Raw genomic sequence first — 6,831 nt, 5'->3', positions numbered from 1 at the left:
TACTAATGGAATATTTTATTTTTCAGCGCACTTTTATATACCTTTCCAACTTGTTTTCAGATGTATTGTTCAAAGAAGGTAGAACAGGTATAGGGATATTAAATTGGCAGGCAAGGAAACTGAGGCAATTTGCATAAAATCTTATGTTCGGCTAATAGCAGAACAAGGACTACTTCCCTTTCAAGCAATATATGTTTTGTTTGTTTGTTTGTTTGTTTTTGTTTTGTTTTGTTTTTCCTCTACTTAGACCAGTTGAAGCCAGAAAGCTGATATCCTAAATTGCTATCTCTTTTGGTAAATATACAAAGTGGTGTTGGCTTTTTGTTCCAAAATCTTTAACACATGTTTCTACACTTTTCTACTTCAAATAGTATAATTATCAGCAAATAACTTAAGATACATTTTAAAATATAGACAAATATGCTGATTTTTTGTATTTGATAAACTTTTCAATTATATAATTAATGCATTAATAAGAATTGCCATGTCTGAATTCCTGAAATCATATGATACACTTATTTCCCCTTTTATTTGCCTTTATTTCATGCAGAATTTACTCCAGGACCATAGGTTTTGTTTCTTCAGTTTCTTCTGGGATATCTTTTTCTTCTGTGCAACCTCCTCTTCTGGTTTAGGAATAATCTGCTCTTTTTCCAGTAGGGATCATCTCAATGTGGCAGGGAGAGCTCATGTATGAGTTAATCTGACCATGAGCCCTGTAAGTTCTATGCTGCATCTTGGGGGCTTTGTTCACCTGGATGTGCTCCATGACCAGAGAATCTATGTCTAAACCTTTAAGTTCAGCATTACACTGCATTTTTAAGCATGTACAATAAAAATTCAGCACTGTTTTTGGACCACCAGCCCTGCGTGCAGCCCCACTGTTTGGCCTAGGTGCACCTACCAACTCCACTGCAGGAGTGATGGAATGGCATGCATGGCTTCTGCAAAGTGACATCTTTCTGATACTTGGTGGTTTTTCTGATATTCATACCCTTGATGGCCTGAGCAGTTTCACAGGTGCTCTTAAAGTGAACATGAAGATTTGAATCTCTTGATATGCATGATTTTGTAGGGTTTTCTGGGTCAAGTGAATAGCAAGCCACTTTTGAGATCATCTAAGGCTGCTTACGGGAAGAGTGAAGTAATTTGATATACTTAGACATTACAGTGACTCTGCACTTTTGGAATGTATGAATGGTCCATAAATTTAACTTTGAAATAATTCAACACAGGAAAACATGTTGTTTGTGAAAGTATTTTCCCACTATTAAGATACATAAAGTAGCTTTTCTATCTTTCAGGTTGGTATTTGACTTCAAACTTTTAATTTTTATTGTGATGATGAATGAATAGATAACATTTCATTTCCAATTGCAGAAGAAACACAGAAAGGATGGCACATCGTTATTGGTTGATTGAGGCTTATTTAAAGAAATCAAATATGTATCAAAATGATGAAATTTCCTTAACTATAGAGAACAAACTGATGGTTATCAGAGGGGACATTGGTGGAGGGATGGGTTAAACAGGTGATGGGAGTTAAAGAGTGAAATTTTGTGAAGAGCACCGGGTGATATATGGAAGTATTAAATTACTATATTGTACACCTGAAACCAATATAACACCGTATGTTAACTAATTGGAATTAAAATAAAAAACATTACTTTTAAGGCTAGTATTTAGCCTCTCCCTTCTCTCTCTGTCAACCTCTAAACCGCCTCCCAAACACCTGATTTTTCTTAATAATACAAAAAGAGTGGGATCATCAAAGATATTTTCTAAAAATATAATTGGCACTACTTCTATGCTCTTAAGCTGACTTTTGACTCTCCAGAGCTGAAAAAATATTGCTTTCTTTTTCTTTATGCCTCAGCAAAACTCTGGTTCTCATGTACACAAACACATCAGGCCTGATGGACTGGCACTCTTGCCTGAAATAGAAATTCTTACAGAGTGTCTTTTTCTACCTCCTCTACCCTCCTGTGAGCATTTCTTACCATGTCTTGCCAAAGAACTACTCAAAGAGAACTGTGTGTGTGTGGGGGGGTGGGTGGGTGTGTGTTTTCTCTAGCCTTAATACCATGGATGAAAAGAAAAGGATTTGTGGCATATGAGCCCTGCTGTTATCCAGATGGTTGCTATAAAAGAGAAAGACAATGGCTTAGAATCAATAAAAAAACTTCCTTTCCTGTCCAGATGTCATCACTACAAGTGCCTTCTTTGCTATTGAGTACCTGTTGCAGCCACACTTATTAATAGTTATCATACTTTCTGTGACAAAGAAGGAAGATTATTACTGGGATTTTTTTAATAATCAGCTACTAGATAATTGAATTAATAGGCTAATGCAAACAAATCACTTTGAATTTTAATATTTATTACCTTCAACATATATATTTCTGAAAACTAGTTCATCCTCCTGCTTCCAAATGACAGCCTATAGGTAGTCATAACACCCACCTTTCTTTCATGTTGTCACTGCTTGAGTCATATGTATTAAACATTGTCATTTTTGTTGTAGTTGTTGTTATTAAAAATCAACATTCCCTGCCTTTTTTGCTTCTTGCCTATATAGTTCCATGTTAGGGCTTTCAGGGATCAGAAATTTATGTGGTAGAGGATAGAGGGAGTCCCTGTATTCCATTCATCTACACTATTGCTCTAGTGTGACAGCTTCATTGGCTAAGTTAAGTTTGATTTGTTTTGAAATGTAAATTTCATAATTTTATATGTATATACTGTTTGAGATATATTGAAATGTTTTTATGTGAAAGGATGTAATTTCATACTCTCCAGGGAAGATAGGAAAAGTACTATTTCCATTTTAAAGACAAGAAGACTAAGACTTAGGGAATCAAGATATGGTTCTTGAATTTTAGACTTCAGACTCTAAATCCAGCTATTTTTATACACAATCACATGATTTCACTAAATATTTGGGTAACACTGAGAAACCTATTGTTTGTTTGACTTGTTCTTTCTGAAAAGCAAGGATGATAAGAAAGAGATAAGCCATAGGATAAGATACCAGAAATTGAGGCATTTACACGCTAAAGTCTCTTAGTTGCTATTAAGGAACATTAAAATTACAAAAAGTCTATCTTCATGGAGAGAAGAATATAATAAAATGTTACATGACTACACTTTATTCCACAGTGGGTCAAGGGAGAATGCAACTAATATTTATTAAGTTTGTACATCATGCTAGTATTCTTTATTTACTTATTACTATAAACTTGTGAGTAGATTATTAGTCCCATTTTTTGTGTGTGCACAAGCCAGGTCTGGCACTTTACTTTTTTTATTTTATATTTTTTTATTATGTTATGTTAGTCACCATACAGTACATCATTAGGTTTTGATGTAGTGTTCCATGATTCACTGTTTGCATATAACATCCAGTACTCCCTGCAGTATGTGCCCTCCTTAATACCCACCACCAGGCTAACACATCCTCCCACTCCTCTCCCCTCTAAAACTCTCACTTTGTTTCTCAGAGTCCATAGTCTCTCATGGTTCATCTCCCCCTCTGATTTCTGCCCATTCATTTTTCCCTTCTTTCTCCTAATGTCTTCCATGTTATACCTTATGTTCCAAAACTAAGTGAAACCATATGATAATTGACTTTTTCTGCTTGATTTATTTCACTTAGCATAATCTCCTCTAGTCCCATTCATGTTGATGCAAAAGTTGGGTATTCAACCTTTCTGATGGTTGAGTAATATTCCATTGTATATATGGACCACATCTTCTTTATCCATTCATCTATTGAAGGACATCTTAGTTCTTTCCACAATTTGCTATTGTGGACATTGCTGCTATGAACATTGGAGTACATGTGACCATTCTTTTCACTACATCTGTGTCTTTGGGGTAAATACCCAGGAGTGCAATTGCTGGGTCATAGGGTAGCTCTATTTTTAATTTTTTGAGGCACCTCCACACTGTTTTACAAAGTAGCTATACCAACTTGTGTTCCCACCAATAGTGTAAGAGGGTTCCCCTTTCTCCACAACCTCTCCAACATTTGTTGTTTCTTGCCTTGTCAATTTTTGCCATTGTAACTGGTGTAAGGTGGTATCTCAATGCAGTTTTGATTTGAATTTCCCTGATGGCTAAGATGATGAACATTTTATCATGTGTCTGTTAGCCATTTGTATGTCTTCTCTGGAGAAGTGTCTGTTCATGTCTTCTGCCCATTTCTAATTTGATTTGATTATTTTTTTGGGGGGGTGTTGAGTTTGAGAAGTTATTTATAGTTCTTGGATATCAACCCTTTGTAGTGTCATATGCAAATATCTTCTCCCATTCTGTGGGTTGCCTCTTTGTTTTGTTGACTGTTTCCTTTGCTGTGCAGAAACTTTTTATCTTGATGAAGTCCCAAAACTTCATTTTTGCTTTTGTTACACTTGCCTTTGGAGACGTGTCATGAAAGAGGTCACAGTGGCCAAAGTTAAAGCGGTTACTGCCTATGTTCTCCTCTAGGATTTTGATGGACTCCTGTCTCACATTGAGGTCTTTCATCCATTTTGAGTTTATCTTTGTGTATGGTGTTAGAGAATGGTCAAGTTTCATTCTTCTGCATGTGGCTGTCCAATTTTCCCAGCACCATTTATTGAAGAGACTTTTTTTCATTGCATATTTTTTCCTGCTTTGTCGAAGATTATTTGACCATAGAGTTGAGGGTCCATATCTGGGTTCTCTATTCTGTTCCATTGGTCTATATGTCTGTTTTTGTGCCAGGGCCATGCTGTCTTGGTGATAACGGCTTTGTAATATAGCTTGAAATCAGGCAACATGATGTCCCAGCTTTGTTTTTCTTTTTCAACATTTCCTTGGTGATTTGGGGTCTTTTCTGATTCCATACAAATTTTAGGATTGTTTGTTCCAGCACTTTGAACAATGCAATTGGTGTTTTGATCAGGATGGTGTTGAAAGTATAGACTGCTGTGGGCAGCATAGACATTTTAACAATGGTTATTCTTCCGATCCATGAGCATGGAATGTTTTTCCGTCTTTTTGTGTCTTCTTCAATTTCTTTCATGAGTGTTCTGTAGTTCCTAGAGTATAGATCCTTTACCCCTTTGGTTAGGTTTATTCCTAGGTATCTTATGGTTTTTAGTGCTATTGTAAATGGAATCAATTCTCTAATTTCTCTTTCTATAGTTACATTGTTAGTGTATAAGGAGCAACTGATTTCTGTGCATTGATTTTGTATCCTGCCACATTACTGGATTGCTGTATGAGTTCTAGTAATTTGGGGGTGGAGTCTTTCGGGTTTTCCACATAAAGTATCATGTTATGTGTGAAGAGAGAGAGTTTGACTTCTTTTTTACCAATTTGAATACATTTTACTTCTTTGTTGTTGTCTAATTGCTGTTGCTAGGACTTCTAGTACTATGTTGAACAATAGTGGTGAGAGTGGAAATCCTTGTCATGTTCCTGATCCTAAGGGAAAGGCTCTCAGTTTTTCCCTATTGAGAATGATATTCGCTGTGGGTTTTTCATAGAAGGATTTTATGGGATTGAGGAATGTTCCCTCTATCCCTATACTCTGAAATGTTTTAATCAGGAAAGGATGCTGTATTTTGTCAAATGCTTTTTCTGCATCAATTGAGAGGACCGTATGTTTCTTCTCTCTCCTCTTATTAATGTGTTCTATCACACTGATTTGTGAATGTTCAACCACCCTTGCACTCCAGGGATAAATCCCACTTGGTCGTGGTGGATAATCCTTTTAATGCACTCTTGGACCCAATAGGATCTTGTTGAGAATTTTGGCATTCATATGCATCAGGGATATTGGTCTGAAATTCTCCTTTTTGATGGGGTTTTTACCTGGTTTGGGGATCAGGGTAATGTTGGCCTCATAGAATGAGTCTGGAAGATTTTCTTCTGTTTCTATTTTTGAAACAGCTTCAGAAGAATAGGTATTATTTCTTCTTTGAATGTTTGGTAGAATTCCCCAGGGAATCCATCAGGTCCTGGACTCTTGTTTTTTGGGAGGTTTTTGATCACTGATTAAATCTCTTTACTGGTTATTGGTCTATTCAGGTTATCAATTTCTTCCTGTTTCAGTCTTGGTAGTTTATAGGTTTACAGGAAGGCATCCATTTCTTCCAGGTTGCTTAATTTATTAGCATATAGTTGTTGATACTAATTTCTGATAATTATTTCTATTTCCTTGGTGTTAGTCGTGATCTCTCCTTTTTCATTAATAATTTTATTAATTTGGGTCCATTCCTCTTTTCTTTTGGATAAGTCTATCGATCTTATTAATTCTTTCAAAGAACCAGCTTCTAGTTTCGTTGGTCTGCTTTACTGTATTTCTGGTGTCTAATTCATTGATCTCTGCTCTAATCTTAATTATTTCCCTTCTTGAACGTGGGTTAGGCTTATTGTTGTTGATTTTCCAGTTCTTTAAGTTGTAAAGAGTTTGTGTATTTGGAATTTTTCTATTTTTTTGAGTGAGCTTGGATAGACCACCTTTGTCAACCCCATAGGTTTTGGACTGATGTGTTTTTGTTCTCATTGGTTTCCATGAATTGTTTAAGTTCTTCTTTGATTTCCTGGTTGACCCAAACTTTCTTGAGCAGGATGGTCTTTAGCTTCCAAGTGTTTGCATTTCTTCCAAATTTTTTCTGTGACTGAGTTCCACTTTCAAAGCATTGTGGTCTGAGAATATGCAGGGAATGATCTCAGTCTTTTGGTATCAGTTGAGACCTGATTTGTGACCCAGCATGTGATTTATTCTGGAGAAATTTCCATGTGCATTCAAGAAGAATGAGTATTCTTCTGTTTTAGGGTGGAATGTTCTGCATATATATC

General features: G+C 36.0%; 1 pseudogene; it reads right to left on the bottom strand.

Moving 5' to 3' along the window:
- Positions 1 to 537: 537 nt before the first annotated feature.
- LOC114222418 (large ribosomal subunit protein uL22 pseudogene) lies at positions 538 to 1,118 on the bottom strand (annotated as a pseudogene).
- Positions 1,119 to 6,831: the final 5,713 nt, after the last annotated feature.

The sequence above is a fragment of the Eumetopias jubatus genome, unplaced genomic scaffold, assembly GCF_037043125.1.
Source record: "Eumetopias jubatus isolate StellerSeaLion01/CBP00866 unplaced genomic scaffold, mEumJub1_p1.0 scaffold_8, whole genome shotgun sequence".
In the NCBI taxonomy this organism is placed as follows: Eukaryota; Metazoa; Chordata; class Mammalia; order Carnivora; family Otariidae; genus Eumetopias; species Eumetopias jubatus.
This window is presented reverse-complemented; position numbering and strand designations above follow the sequence as displayed.